We start from the raw sequence: 16,005 nt of genomic DNA on the forward strand, positions 1-16,005 counted from the left end.
TGGCCCCATCTGTAACCCAAGAGTGCCATGAGCCTTGTGTGTCTTGCAGAGTGGTCAAGGGGCCCAAAGGAAATCATCCCCTTGCATAGCACACGGGCCCAGGTAAGCTATCAGTGAGGAGCCTGTTTTTTTGTTTTTTTGTTTTTTTTTGAGACAGAGTCTCGCTCTGTCGCCCAGGCTGGAGTGCAGTGGCCGGATCTCAGCTCACTGCAAGCTCCGCCTCATGGGTTCACGCCATTCTCCTGCCTCAGCCTCCGGAGTAGCTGGGACTACAGGCGCCCGCCACCTCGCCCGGCTAGTTTTTTGTATTTTTTTTAGTAGAGACGGGGTTTCACCGTGTTAGCCAGGATGGTCTCGATCTCCTGACCTCGTGATCCGCCCGTCTCGGCCTCCCAAAGTGCTGGGATTACAGGCTTGAGCCACCGCGCCCGGCCGAGCCTGTTTTTTTAAAGTAGCACCTGTCTGTGGTCATGAGGAAGCAGACAGTTTCCAGGGCTTCCACTCTAACAAGCTGCTCACACCCAGCTTGTCCCAGACAGCCTCATCTTTAGCCTTCTGGGGAAAACCCAAACCCACCACCTGCTGTGGTCACTGTTTGTGCTGCTGCTCCACAAAGCCTCCTGAGTAACTCTTAGGGCCCAGCCCTATCAGAGGATAAGGCCTGCCTCTCCAGGCCCCCTGGAAAAGGCTTCTCAACTCATCTAATAGTTGAGGCCACCACTGAGCAGTGGAGCGAAGCGTGACTGCCTGGGCCACTTGATCATCTGCTGATGTGCATGTCCACTGCCTGGGAAAGCCCCCAGATCCGCCAAAGGGCCCGAGGTGACTCTGACCCCAACCCCACCCAGGGCCAGCTAGCAAAAGGACAGCAGCAAGGGACAATGGCTGGTCTCCGGCATCCTCCCGGTTTCAGGCCCGTGAGTCAGTCACTTATTCTCTTGGCTTCCACTGTGCAGAGCCCCTGGGCTTTCTTGGTTTTCCAACTTCCCTACCAGGAATTATCCTGCCATTCATGGAGAAAGACTTGGCCGGCCTTTGTCCACCAGAGGCTCAGCTGTCGGAAAGTCCCCAGGGACCCCTCAGATAGGGTGTTCTCAGGAGGGCAGCAGTGCCCCAGAACACGCCTTAGTGATGGGAGGGGTTGCCTGCACCTCAGGGACACCAGGACACAAGAGCACCTGCTTCTGTTCACACAGAAAGGCTTGGAATAGAAATCACGCATTGCCTTTTTCAACAGCCAGGCTCTGGCCCCACAAAGTGAGGTCCCCAGACCAGAGCATCACGGTCACCCAGGGGTATTAGAAATGCAGTCTCAAGTTCCACCGAGACCCCCAGACCTGCTGAATCAGAGCCTGCATTTTCACAAGCCCCCCACATCACATTCAATGTGCCACACCCTGGGCATGTTCAAGGCAGAGAAGGGCGACAGAGACTACACCCACCGGCAGGTGGTCTTCTCAGGGGCCCTCCTGGGGTTAACCTGTGGGTGTCCCCAGCTGTGCCTATCTAGATGAGCCTCAGGGACTCCCTAAGGTCACTCCTCCCTACATCCCTGCCTGCAAGGTTCTCTGAGTTTCTAGCTTTCTCTGGTTGTGTGGGTCCTCCCCAGCTGTCAAATCACCTGCTCCTCCTTCCTACCCATCCAGCTGCGGGCTGGGAAACAGTCACTCCCAATGCTCTAGCTGCATGCAGAGTGAGGGTGGGCAGGCTCTGAAAAAGGGCCAGGGGACTCAGAGATACAAAAGCTTTGACCCAAAATTTTCATCATCCAATCAAACCACTCATAGCCACTTTTGTCCAATGAGCTCCCAGCTCACCTTGTGCCCCAAACACTCGGCTTACGCACTCACTGCAGTGAGTGTGATAATAGCTCACTGCAGCCTCCAACTCCCAGGTTCAAGCAATCCTCCCGTCTCAGCCTCCTGCCTAGCTGGGACCACAGGTACATACCTCCCATGCCCAGATAGTTTTTCATGTTTTTGTAAAGACAGAGTTTTGCCACATTGCTCAAGCTGGTCTTGAACTCCTGGACTCAAGCAATCCTCTTGCCTCGGCCTCCCAAAGTGCCGGGACTACAGGAGTGAGCCACCTTGCCAGGTCTGCATAAAAGTTCTGATAGCAAGCCAGGCGCAGTGGTTCACGCCTGTAATCCCAGCACTTTCGGAGGCCAAGGCGGGTGGATCACCTGAGGTTAGGAGTTCAAGACCAGCCTGGCCAACCTGGTGAAACCCGTTTCTACTAAAAATACAAAAATTAGCCGGCCATGGTGGTGGGTGTCTGCAATCCCAGCTACTTGGGAGGCTAAGGAAGGAGAATCACTTGAACCTGGGAGGCGGAGGTTTCAGTAAGCCGAGATCACACCATTGCACTCCAGCCTGGGCAACAAGAGCAAAACTCCGTCTCAAAAAAAAAAAAAAAAAGTTCTGATAGGAGAGTCCTGAGGGGCCAGGAAACTGGGTTGGAAGGGCCCCTGGAAACCTAGTTCTTCTGGCATTCCCAGGAGCCCTGTGGATATCAGGGAACAGATGTTCCCAAACAACACGGGGTTTCCACACTAGACTCCATTCATGCTGTGCCTGGTGCAGTTCCAGCAATGCCAAGGTCAGGGAAGGAAACGGCCAGTGGGAGGCCCCAATGAGGGGGTGTGCAGCGGCCCAGGGGGCACAGGTCTCAGAGCAGGCCAGGGCAGCAGCCCAACACAAGCAGAGTACGGGGCACTCAGCCATCACCCCAAGTGGGAGACAAGGACACCCTGGGCTGCCACCCATGCAGCTCTCAACATTTCCTCTCCACCTACTGCTGCCAGGAGGACCTTTGCGTACGTTCCCCACTCCAGGCCCACACCACCTTAAACCCAGCAGCCCTCAGTGGAAAGAACACTGGGCTGGAACATGAGTGCCCTAATTAAGCCCATGCCTGCATGCCGAGTGGTCACGAGGTCTTGTGCACAACCTGAGAAGGTGGTCACTTACCTTTTTCCAGGTCTCACTTACAGGTGTGTGCCCGTGTGGGTCAGTGGCTCTGCTGGAGGGAACCACATAACCCCACTGAAGGCTCACATTACCTCCCACGGCCACGGGGAGCTGTGCAGCTCCTCTCAACAGTCATCAGGGCCTCAGTGCAGCTGCAGCCGGCAGAGCTCAGAGGCCTCCACAGAGGTCAAGGTGCCTACTCTGCCATGGCCCTGGGCCCAGCCCTGGGCCGGGCATGGGGACTGCAGGAAGCGGTTAGCCACTTTTGGCCATGAACATTCTGTCTCTGCTTTCCCAGGGAAAATCTGGAGCGGGAGGGAGCTTCATAAGAATCAGCAATAACCAGCAGGGCACAGTGGCTCACGCCTGTAATCCCAGCACTTTGCGGGACTGAGGTGGGTGGGGATCACCTGAGGTCAGGAGTTCAAGACCAGCCTGGCCAACATGGTGAAACCCCGTCTCTACTAAAAATACAAAAATTAGCTGGGCATGGTGGCATATGCCTGTAATCTCAGCTACTAGGAAGCTGAGGCAGGAGAACAGCTTGAACCCAGGAGGCAGAGGTTGCAGTGAGCCAAGATCATGCCACTGTACTCCAGCCTGGGCGACAGAGTGAAACACTGTCTCAAAAAAAAAAAGAAGAGAAAAGAAGAGAGAGAATCAGCAATAAATAGCAATAACAGACAATGGACAGACCTAAGTGTAATCAACTAGGAACTGCAGGGTTACAGGAGACAGGCTGTGGGGGCCATTCAGCTCAGTGAGAGCAAGGCCTGGGCGGGGGGAACCAGAGAGAGAGAAGACTGTAACAGCCGACTGGAGAGGGCCTTAAGGGTCCACATGAGGAGTCTAGACTTTTTTCCTTGGGCAATAGGGAGCTACTGAATGTTGTGTATTGCCCCACCCCAACTCAAAATAACTTCTGAAGAGGGAAGCAAGGTAATGAGATCTGGGCTCTGGTGAGGTCCATCCAGCTAAAACGTGTTGCACGGATGGGGGAGGCCAGGTCTGAGGCAGCTGCTACAGGCTCAGGGCAGGTGGTCCAACAGGGCCTGGAGGTCAGGCTGCCTGCAGAGACTGTGCCAGGCAAGGCCCTGCCTGGCTATGCAGGGGATGGTGTCAAGGAAGGCCAAGATTTGGAGGCTGGAAAACTGGGAGGTGGGAATGACATTAGTGAGACGGGCATGTGACACTGGACAAGAGTACAGGCCACTTGGGTTCATTCAAATCCCAGCTCTACAGCTTACAAGGTGTGTGACTTTAGGTGAGTGTCCTGGCTTCTCTGTGCCTCAGTTTCCTCATCTGTGAAATGGGGTCTGATATCGTACCCACTTTGGAGTGTCGTGAAGCATGAGTTCCCATGTGGAAATCGCTAAGCACAGCCCGGCACACAGTCGGCTCTGTCAGTGGGGCCCCTAGGTGGCATTAGGGACACCCAATGCTCCGTGAAGTCAGCCATCACAGGGTGGAGAGCACGAGGCATTTAGAGAGGAGGCAGAGAGCCTGTCAGCACCAAAGGCAAACAGGACAGCATCAGAGGCCAGCACTTCTCCAAGGCCGCAAGAGAGTTCGCTGGGTCCCCATGGGCAAAGAGTGAGGGCTGTCAGCATCCAGATGTTTTTGATCAGGGCTGTCCCAAGGCACAGTGGGTGCTCAGTGAGGGGTGCTGGGGAAATCTGGGGGTGGAGATGTCTAACCCTAAAGCTAGGATCAGCCACAGCCCTGTGGGGTGGGGGCCTCTGCTGTTTCACCACCCGGAAGGGGCAGAGTGGCTAGCCTTGGGCACAAGGCCATTTGTAAGTCCTGAACATCCTACTTCCTGAAAACCGGATCTGTGGCATAGGGCTGAGGGTGAGTCTGCCTTGGATGTGGACGCCCAGCCCGCTTCAGGGCTCTGCCTGGCCTGGAAGGAGGCTGCCGCTGTCACTGGCAACCCAGGTCTGAGCTCCAAAACCAAAGACTTTACCCTCATTCAGCAACGCAATCGGGCAGTAGGGTGTGCTAGGCTAAGACTAAAAAATAATAAAAGCAGGCCAGCATGGTGGCTCACACCTCTAATTTCAGCATTTTGGGAGGCTGAGGCAGGAGGATCACTTGAACCCAGGAGTTCAAGACCATCCTGGGCAACAAAGACCTATCTCTTAAAAGAAAAAAAAAAAAAAATTAAGCCAGGGGCAGTGGCTCACGCCTGTAATCCCAGCACTTTGGGAGGCCAAGACAGGTGGATCACGATGGCCTGGCCAAGATGGTGAAACCCCATCTCTACTAAAAATACAAAAAATTAACCAGGCATGGCAGTGGGTGCCCATAACCGCAGCTACCTGGGAGGCTGAGGCAGAGAATTGCTTGAACCCAGGAGGCGGAGATTGCAGTGAGCCGAGATCGCGCCATTGCATTCCAGCCTGGGCAACAGAGTGAGACTGTCTCAAAAATAAAAAATAAATAAAAGAAAGAAAAGAAAACCAGCCCAGAACACCCCCTAACACATGCTCACACATGACTTGTACAAAGGCCTCCAAGCCAACAGAAGGGCCCTTAGCCACAGAAGCCCAGGAGCCACTAAAGGAATGAGGACCATCAAGGCGTGGCAACTCCCGGCCAAAGGTAGCAGCTGGAGCCTCTTCTAAGAGGAGACGAAATCAGAGGCATGGCACCCCCGATGAGAAAAAGAATAAAAGAGGTTTGGGGAGGGGGTCTGGGGAGACACAGGGTAGCAGCCAACAGTTTTCCAAGACAGTGAGCAGCCAGGAGGGTGAGGCGGAATGATCAGCCCTCCAAAGCCAGGGGGCGGGTCCACCATGTCAGGCGCTTTGGAGGGTGGAAGGGCGACAAGAGATGGAAGGGGGGGGGTTCACTGAAAGCTGGCCTAGGGAGTGGTCGACACAGACAGCTCACCCATCACCAGATGCACACACAGCACTCCTAGCTGTGGGTCCACCCCCACAGGCAAGAGAAAAATCACAGGGAATCCCAGGGAAAATGACAGACGTTCCGCAGGAAAGACCTCTGCATTTGGTCTTCGGGAGCCCCCAGGAATGGACTGCTCCCTGCCTGGCCTCCAGAAACCAAGCCCGACATCAAAAGACCCTCCCATGTACACAGAAACACAGATGAGCTGGGGTGGTAGCACGCCCTATAATCCCAGCTACTCAGGAGGCTGGGGGGGGGGGGGGGGCGGGTCACTTGAACCCAGGAGGCGGAGGTTGCATTTTGGGAGGCTGAATCTTGCCACTGCACTCCAGCCTGGGTGACAGAGCAAGACTGCTTCAAACAACAACAACAACAACAACAACAACAACAACAACACAGATGGACATTGGGAGGCCAAGGTGGGTAGACTGCTTGAGCCCAGGAGTTTGAGACCAGCCTCGGCAACATGGTGAAACTCCATCTCTACTAAAAAAAAGAAAAAATTAGCCAGGTGTTGGGGTGGGAGGGACTCAGGCAGAAGGATGGCTTGAGCCCAGGAGGTGGAGGCTGCAGTGAGCCATGATCGCACCACTTCACTTCAGCCTGGATGATAGAGCAAGACCCTGTCTCAAAAAACAAAACAAACAAACAAAAACAAAACACACAGATGGACAGAAAAGAGCCATGGAACACCATTCCGTAAAAACTCACCTCTCCTTCCTCACTAACAGAGCCCTGTTTTGGCTCCACCCCTCAGGGAACAGAAACCACCCTGGATGGATGGGCCCGTGACCTAGTGCTGGGGATGGGGTGCCAGAGGCCGGCTTGGGGCACACACACAGGAAGATTTCCTCATCGTTTATGTTTTTCTTTCTATCTTTTTTCTTTCACTTCTAGCTGCCTACGCTCTAATTTCCTCATTGTTTAGAAGAACCGTAGGTCTTTCCTGCCTCTGGATTTTGTTGCAGCTGATGTGACTCGGGGAACCTCACACCTTGCTACCTTGACGCCAGCACAGAGGGTGGCAGAGGACAGAGGATGGAACCCAAGTCCTGGATGACAGCAGCAACCAACCATTGCCCCAAGGCCACCCTTGTCCTCTGGATGCCCTCATCCATGAGATGATCCATTTCTTTATTCATTAGTGAGTTTGGGGCAGAGTTTTCCATCACTTGAGCCAAAGGCCTCCCAAGTAATACGGGCAGAACAGCAGAGATCGTCTCTTACAATCTTGTGTAAGAACATGTATCCAACCAGCTGGAGGGGACCCTCGGGAACAGCTGGAGGGGACCCTCGGGAACAGAACAGCATCGGCTTCCACTCTCTGCTTCCTAAAGATCTTTACTGTTTTAAAGGAAATTTTAAATGGGGAATATTATAATTTGATAACGAAAAATAAGTTTTCCTTAAGTCATAAGATTCTTATCTCCCATTTCCCTCCAAACCAGTAGATCTCAAATTTTCCTGGGGTGAGGAGCCGTACACCCCCTTGAGAAGCAAGGTCTCCCAGCAGGTGTGACAGTGCGATTCCACACACAGTTGGTGAGAGTTCCAAGACCGGAGGTCAAGAGCTCCTGCTCCAAACACGGGGCTCAAGTAAGCAGATACCCAAGGCTAATTAACTTTTGTTTTTCATATGTCTTTTTTTTTTTTTTTTTTTTTTGAGACAGAGTCTCACTCTGTTGCCCAGGCTGGAGTGCAGTGCTACAATCTTGGCTCACTGCAACCTCTGCTTCCCAGGGTTCAAGTGATTCTCCTGCCTTAGCCTCCCAAGTAGCTGGGATTACAGGCGCCCGCCACCACACTCTGCTAATTTTGTATTTTTAGTAGAGACGGGGTGTCACTATGTTGGCCAGGCTGGTCTCAAGCTCCTGACCTTCTGATCCACCCACCTCGGCCTCCCAAAGTGCCGGGATTACAGGCGTGAGCCACCACTCCCGGCCTCATTTGTCTTTTTCATTGGGAGTTTTTAAGCTCAAACATACCAGGGACCACCTCTCAGGGGAAGCCATAGGAAGGCAAGCCTTCCTAGGGTGGGGAGTATTACCCCGGACTCCGGCTGCGAGCACCAGCTGCCAGGCCTCCTTAGCCTGCAGAAGAAGCAGATGCAGGTCCTGCTCCTTCTCCAGTGCTAATCTTCCAAAAGCAGCTCTGGGGTCCTGGAACTCAGGCCTCACTACGCTGCCTACCCAACTGGGGGGACACCAGGCTTCCACTGTGTCCCCTCTGAACCTGAGGCCACTGATGGGAGGAAAGGCCAAGAAGTAAGAAAGGGGACAAATGAGACCAGGCTCTGGATTCAAGATTCTAAAGTGACTGCCTAGCATGGGGACTGGCTAACATCGGCATGCAGGCCAAATCATGCTCACCAACTGTTACAGGAACACAGCCATGCCAATCCATTTGCATATTGCCTGTGGCTGCTTTCATATCACAATGGCAGGCTGCAGAGGGACAACAGAAACCTTAGGGCCCAAAGCCAAACAGATGGATTATCTGGCCCTTTACAGAACAAGTTTGCCCACCCATGGCCTAGAAAGAAACTTGAAAGTCAGACAGCCCATCTCCTACCCTCCATAAGCTTTCGGCCCTTCCTAACTGCAAGCCTCTCACACCAGGGTGTCAGAGCACCTCTCTTTCAGTGAAACTCCAGAGAATGCAGCTCACCACCTTGCAAGACCTTTCGTTCCATTTCTCAGTAACTCCGATCGTGGCCAGGTGCAGTGGCACATGCCTGTAACCAATACTCTGGGAGGCAGAGGCGGGCGGATCACTTGAGCCCAGGACCAGCCTGGGCAACATGGCAAAACCCTGTCTCTACAAAAAAATACAAAAATTAGCCAGGCGTGGTGGTCGTGCCTGTAATCCCAGTTACTCAGGAGGCTAAGGTGGGAGGATCACTTGAGCCCGGGAGGCAGAGGTTGCTGTGGGCCAAGATTGTGCCACTGCACTCCAGCCTGGGAGACAGAGAGAGAACCTGTTTCAAAAAATAATAATAATAGTACTAACTCCCACCATGAGAAGGCTCTTGCTTCCCGACGGCTGCAGCTTCCTTTCCTTGAGCCCTCACTGCCCTCCTTCTGCCATCCAAGGTCAAGCACTCACCACCCAGATCAAGTTCTCAGCCCCCATTCTCTGTCTCCAGGAGGTTCATCCCGAAGGCCTTCGCTGCCACCTCCACCCAGGGCCTGAATCCCTTCACAGTCCTCGGTGGCTGCTCCTCCATGGCTGTGCCCAGAACGACCAGGAGCCCCTGCTTTGAACGCAGCAGCCTGAGGTCAGAGTGTCCCCAACCCCCACATCCTCTCAGGGTCTGCTCAGCTACTGGAGTGTCCTGTATGTAGGTGGTGGGTGGCTTCTCGGGGAGTGACATCCCTCCCGGCCAAACAGCATCATGTTACATCCAGCTTGCTGTCAGCATTTGTTGAGCTTCTCAAGGGCCAAGACCCTTCCAGATTATACAAGTATGTATAATCTGGCACCCGGCAGGTGCTTAGTTAAATGAATGAAAAAATGAATGCATGAATGAATAGCTCACAGCAGGCTGGAAAGGGGCATGGTGATCATCGTCATCATCATCATGATATGGTACCATAGGAGTACACACTAGCAGACATATAGACAGTGCTGGCCAGAGGAGCCCAGAGCTGGGAACACTGGAGGAGACTTAAGTGGACTCTTAGGTCATTCGGCCCATCTTTAGAGACCCACTAGCTCAGCCACAATATGAACCCATGCATAACGTAGCCCCATGCCAATCAAAGTCCCTGTAGGTCAGTGGAAGAAGTATTCCTGTTTACCAGTTGGACTGCGGGTACCACAGAACCTCTGCAGCCTTGGAACATGGAAGGCCATGTCTCGGCAGGTCACTGACCACAGGTCAGGTTTCATCTTGCTGGGAATGGAGAATCATGGTCCATGCGCCAATAACTCAAGGTGTGTCCCCTGCCAAGAAGCGTCTAGGATTTAGGATCAATGATGCCCTTTGGCCACCAACGGTCAGGGAACACAGAAGCAGGAGGAGGCTATAGAGGTGTGTTCTGGGAGGGCTGTAAAATGTGGAGGAGGCCAAGGGCAGTGAGTCATGACAGGTGGGTCCACGACAGCCTCACCCGAAGAGTGGCTGTGGGAGTGAGCTAGTGTGTGAGCATGCAGGAAGGCATGTGTGAGTGTGTGAGGTTGCACATGATATACAGAGGTTTGTGAAGCCTAGAGCTAAAGACAAACGTGTGCCAAGCCCAGATGTCAGTGCCCTGAGGGTGTGCTGGGCTCCTAACTAAGATGAACATCAATTGTGGACAGCCTGGCACCCTCTAGCTCCCAAGACCTGATCTGTGGACTCTTAGGCCATTTGGCACATCTTTGGAGACCCACTAGCTCAGCCACACCATGAACCCATGCAGAACATAGCCCAATGCCAATCAAACACCCTGTAGGTCAATGGAAGAAGTATTCCTGTATACTAGTTGGTCCAGGGTGTACCACGGAGCTGAGGGTATAAAGTTAGTTTGGTTGGTATGCAACATTTAAGGAAGAGAGAGTGTGTGTGTGTTATGTCTGGCCAGGTGAAGTAGCCCATGCCTATGATCCCAGCACTTTGAGACAGGAGAATCACCTGAGCCTAGGAGTTCGAGACCAGCCTAGGCAACATGGCAAGACCCTGTCTTGAGAAAAGAAAAAAAAAAAAAAGTTAGAGTCTCCTGGACCTTACAGCTTTGAAATTAGGCACTTTTTAATAATCTTGCAAGGAAGAAGGGGGAAAGGACTTTTCTCTTTTTGTATAATGTAAGACTTTCATAAGTGTTTTCATCACTCAACTTCACATTCCCATTGTTCAAACTCTCATAAAATTCAATGGCTCGTAACAAGGATGGTGGAACAGACATCCCAGGGAGAGGGAGGTGGGGAGCGAGGAAGGAGGAGGAAGAGGGAACTCCCTACAAAGATGAACCCACCAGCAACTGTGGAAGCTCCTTCCAGCTCCTCCTACATGGGTTAATCATGCGTACCGGCAAGTAAAAGCAGCCAGCACTTAAACCAGTCTGAGACGCAGTTCCAAGTCATGGGGTCTTTCTGCCAGAGACTAAGACCGAAAACAGAAGGCTGACCTAAAGCTCTCCTCCAGAATTCAGACAAACCCTAGGTCCTCTTACCCTACCCCCCAATTCAGAATTGTCAAATGTGCAAACTCCAGTGCAGGTGAGAAAATTTCACATGTAAGGTGATCACTGTTGACTGAAGCTACAGCCAGGACAAGTCAGTACCTCTTGCCTTTCTCCAAGGAAAAAGACAGCACTTAACTTCTTCCTTTTATTTCCATCCATCTTTCCCATTTCTAGAGTCAATTCACTTAAAAGATTAGGATGCCAGTATGCAGGCAGCCTCACCTCTACCTCCCCAGTAAGCCTCCCCAAGAGGCTCACTTTACCTCTTTGGAAAATTCCCAGCCTTCCAAATCTACACCCACTTCTCCCTCCTTTAGAGACAAGACTAAGGAGGAGAAAAAGAAACTGGGAGACAAGAAGGGACGAGAAATGACGGATTCCACGACAGCCTCACCTTTTTGGGATTCACTGGTGTCTTGGTAATGCGGAACTCTGGCACTGGCAGGACATCCATGACATCACCGTTTCAGATTCTTAAGAAAAAGACAGCTTTCCCATAGCCAAATGTTCCTCTTCCCACCCTCTCTTTGGGGAATTGAAACACAAGCTTTTAGTATGCTGCAAAAACCTCGCAGCTGCATTTTAAGATGTTGCATTGGGGTTCTGCCTTTAAGTGGCTGCTCTCATTGCCTCCCTTTGGAAGAGGCCTCCAGATAAGTCCAGCGTAATTAAAATTTCCTGTCTAACCTTGACTGCTCCACCAGCTCACGTTACACTGTAGAGTCAGTTTCTTCTGGGCCTTCTCATTCTTTTAAAATCAGGCCACTATTCTCTTGGCTCAGGCTATCCAGTAACAGGCTTGGAAATGGAGAGGGAACTTTCTCCGGCCGGGCTGATGATGCCTCTGGCTTCCCACACTCATTAGAAAACCCTCTTTCTTCTACAACACACCATTTAGAAGCCAGCCTCATTTGTTAGGTCCTAAGGACCCAAAGACAAAGGACACCACTCCAAGAACCCAACAAACTCAGAGGCTGGGAAGGATCCAGTTTTTTTAAGCCTTGAAAATGTAAGAAATCCCTAAGCCAAATACTTTTAAATAGGAAAATCAAATTTAAACGATCAAAGCATGTCTCCCAGTATCTGTATGAATCTTTCTAGCCCCAAACCCCAAACAAAAAGACTGGGTGTACTTTGTACTGGTCTAATCAGGTTACACACTGTAAGGGGCCCAATGAACTAAGGCAACATCAGAATGTGAATCTAGAAACTGCTTAAAAGTGAAATTCTTAAGCCAGGCGCAGTGGCTCACGTGTGTAATTCTAACACTTTGGGAGACTGAGGCCAGTGGATTATTTGAGGTCAGGCGTTCAAGACCGGGCTGGCCAACATGGTGAAACCCCGTTTCTACTAAAAATACAAAAATTACCCAGGCATAGTGGCGCGCACCTGTAGTCCCAGCTACTCAGGAGGCCGAGGCAGGAGAATTGCTTGAACCCGGGAGGTGGAGGTTGCAGTGAGCCAAGGTCGTGCCACTGTACTCTAGCCTGGGCGGCAAGTGAGACTCCATCTCAAAAAAAAAAAAAAATTGAAATTCTTGCTGAAAATAGGCGTGTTTCTGGCATGAAGAGGGGTGTTGTGTGGGTTCTGTTGGTTTTGTTTTTTGTTTTGTTTTGTTTTTTTGAGACAAAGTTTCATGCTTGTTGCCCTGGCTGGAGTGCAATGGCATGATCTCGGTTCACTGTAACCTCCACCTCCTGGGTTCAAGTGATTCTCTTGCCTCAGTTTCCCATGTAGCTGGGATTACAGACGCCTGCCACCATGCCCGGCTAATTTTGTACTTTTAGTAGAGACAGGGTTTCAGTATGTTGACCAGGCTGGTCTCGAACTCCTGACCTCAGGTGATCCACCCACCTCGGCCTCCCAAAGTGCTGGGATTACAGGTGTGAGGCCCGTGCCTGGCCAGTTTTGTTTTTATAGTTAGGTAGTGAATCCACTTGAATCAGAGTTGTGCATTGGGAAGACATCCTTTTTCTGACAGGGGTGGGAGTCATACTGGCTTTGGATAAATCTGAGATTCTGACCTCCCTAAATCCAGAAGCTTCCTTGGATGAGGCTCCAGAGATGGTGCTCAAGCTCTGGGCAGCATTTCTCACTCCCTACTCTCAGCTGAATAGTGCCCCCAACCCCACCCCATCCCCCGCCAAAATTCATGTCTACCCAGAACATCAGAATGTGACCTTATCAGGAAATAGGGTCTTTAGAGATTTAAAAGTTAAATTAAGATGAGGTCATACTGGATTAGGGGGGGGGGTCCTAAATCCAGTGACTGGGATCCTTACAAGAAGGCCATGTGAGCCGGGCGCCATGGCTCATGCCTGTAATCCCAGCACTTTGGGAGGCCGAGGTGGGCAGATCATGAGGTGAGGAGATCGAGACCGTTCTGGCTAACACGTTGAAACACCGTCTCTACTAAAAATACAAAAAAATTAGCCGGGCGTGGTGGCGGGCACCTGTAGTCCCAGCTGCTTGGGAGGTTGAGGCAGGAGAATGGTGTGAACCTGGGAGGTGGAGCTTGCAGTGAGCCAAGATAGAGCCACTGCGCTCCAGCCTGGGTGATAGAGCGAGACTGTCTCAAAAAAAAAAAAAAAAAAAAAAAAAAAAAACCATGTGAAGACACAGAAACACACACAGGGAGAGCACCAGGAGCTCAGGGTAGCAGAGATTAGGGTGATGCATCCATACCACAAGGAACACCAAGGATTCTGGCAACCACCAGAAGCCAGGAGACAGGCACAGAAGGGGTCTTGGCTGGAGCCTCAAGGGCAGCACAGCCCCGCTGACAGCTTGGTTTCAGACTTGTCAGACTTCTGGTTTCCAGAACTACGAGAGGATACACTTCTGTTGTTTTATGCTACCCAGTTTGTGGCATTTCATTCAGGCAGCTCTAAGAAATGAACAACCTGATCCAGTAGCAGAGGAGCTAACAAGTTCCTTCCACAGAACCCAGAAGGGCAAAGCACACAGTCCCCCACGGGGACCCGGAAATCACCAAGAGGCCAGGTCACCACTCCACAGCTCAAACTGTGGGCTAAATCAGGTTCAAAGGATAAAGTGGACTCAGCAAAGTGAATTATTAAACAAAAAAGAACAACACAAAATGTGCACTTTTTTTATTTTTTTGAGACGGAGTCTCACTCTATTGCCTAGGTTAGAGTGCAATGATGTGATCTCAGCTCACTGCAACCTCCACCTCCTGGGTTTAAGCGATTCTTCTGCCTCAGCCTCCTGAGTAGCTGGGATTACAGGCACACGGCACCATGCCCAGTTAATTTTTGTATTTTTAGTAGAGATGGGGTTTCACCATGTTGATCAGGCTGGTCTCAAACTCCTGACCTTGTGATCTGCCCGCCTCAGCCTCCCAAAGCGCTGGGATTACAGGTGTGAGCCACCGCGCCCAGCCAAATGTGCAGATTTACCCAATTTACAGATAGGTGATAATCCAAAAATTAGTGGCTAAAATCTACTGGGTCTTCACTATAGGCTAAAACATGGAGCTAAATGCATCACGTACATGAATTAATTTAATCCCCACAATAACCCCACATGGCAGGTCCTGTGCTTTCCCATTTGACAGAAGGGAAAACTGATGGCACAGAGCTTTTAAATAAGAGGCCCAAGGAACCTTCCAGGTAGCAAGTGGTGGGGCTGGGGTTTGAACCCAGGAAGCCTGCCTCCAAGTGCTCGCTTTTCATAGCCTCACAAGACTGCTGCTGCAATGAGTAAAATCTGGAAGGTAATCCAATAGAAAACAAATTGGTGTGTTACATTTTCTTTAGTGTTTTTTAACATTCTTACGTTATTAATTTAAGCTGTTGTGGCCACACCGCCACCACCAAGGATGAGCCATCTGAGAATGGGGACAACGCAGAGAGGAAGGTGGCTTAACAGAAAGAGAAACTAAGCACTGATGGCAGCACCTAAGCTCCTAGATCCAGCCATACCTGAAGCTGGTGATGGCTTTTTGGTTTCCTCAGCCAAATTATTCCCCTTTCGTTTATGCCAATTTTGGTTGCAAGTGACAGAAAACTCAACCTAGAAAGAAATACCAAGTATTGGTTGAACTGTTAGCTCTGCTGGGATCCCAGGCCACACACTGCCTTCCCCTTAGCTTTTTTTTTCCCCCTTGAGACAGAATCTCCCTCTGTCACCCTGGTTGGAGTGCAATAGTGTGATCTCCGCTCACTGCAACCTCCGCCTCCCGGGTTCAAGCAGTTCTCCTGCCTCAGTCTCCGAGTAGCTGGGACTACAGGCACGCGCCACCACTCCTGGCTAATTCTTGTATTTTTAGTAGAGATGGGGTTTCACCATGCTGGCCAGGCTGGTCTTGAACTCCTGACCCCAGGTGATCCGCCGGCCTTGGCCTCCCAAAGTTCTGAGATTACAGCCACAAGCCACTGTGCCCGGCTCCCCTTTGCTTGATCCTGGTCCAGTACCGTTTTGCTCACAGATGCCACCTTGCTTCATCTCCCAAGACCCTCCGAGCGTATGGGCTCTTTTTATCCCTCTTAGATAGCCAACTACAAGTTGATCTTTCCAAAGATTGTTTTGCAGGAAAAACAAAAGAAGCCTGAGTGGCCACAAGACAACTTGAAGATAAAGGTCCCTCCCCAAGATGCCCTGAATCTAGCTGGATTGGGAGGAACTGGTAAGGCCTGGGAGCAGCCCGGCCAGGGCAGTCTTCCCATGAAAGGCATTACCCCAGAGAAATCAAAGGGGCTCCAACAAGGCTTGCCTCACCCATTACTTTTCCATTTTCGCCCCGGTCGCATTCTTTAGCCCCACTCGGCCTTCCTGAATTGTCCAAACTAGACCCAGAAAACGCCACAGATCAGTGCCTGGAAGCCAGACAAAGAAACCAGGGTGTCAGGGAGGCAGAGGAGGCGGAGGCTCCCAGGTGCCGGCTCTGCAGACCTCTGTGCAGGGACAGCGGAGGCTCAGGCGACGCAGCGCCAGCC

General features: G+C 51.6%; 1 protein-coding gene across 2 annotated transcripts in view; it reads right to left on the reverse strand.

The window, feature by feature from the left end:
• Positions 1-16,005, reverse strand: part of EFHD1 (EF-hand domain family member D1) — a 164,148-nt gene that overhangs the window by 34,091 nt on the left and 114,052 nt on the right. Inside the window, exon 1 of one of the 2 annotated variants that reach the window (XM_050751156.1) lies at positions 2,973-2,991. The exons of the other annotated variant lie outside the window; for it this stretch is intronic. The gene's annotated coding sequence lies outside the window, so the exon portion shown is untranslated. Of the gene's footprint in view, positions 1-2,972; positions 2,992-16,005 lie in introns of those variants that run through there. 2 annotated transcript variants of the gene reach the window in all.

This window comes from Macaca thibetana, chromosome 12, assembly GCF_024542745.1.
Source record: "Macaca thibetana thibetana isolate TM-01 chromosome 12, ASM2454274v1, whole genome shotgun sequence".
NCBI classification, from domain to species: Eukaryota; Metazoa; Chordata; class Mammalia; order Primates; family Cercopithecidae; genus Macaca; species Macaca thibetana.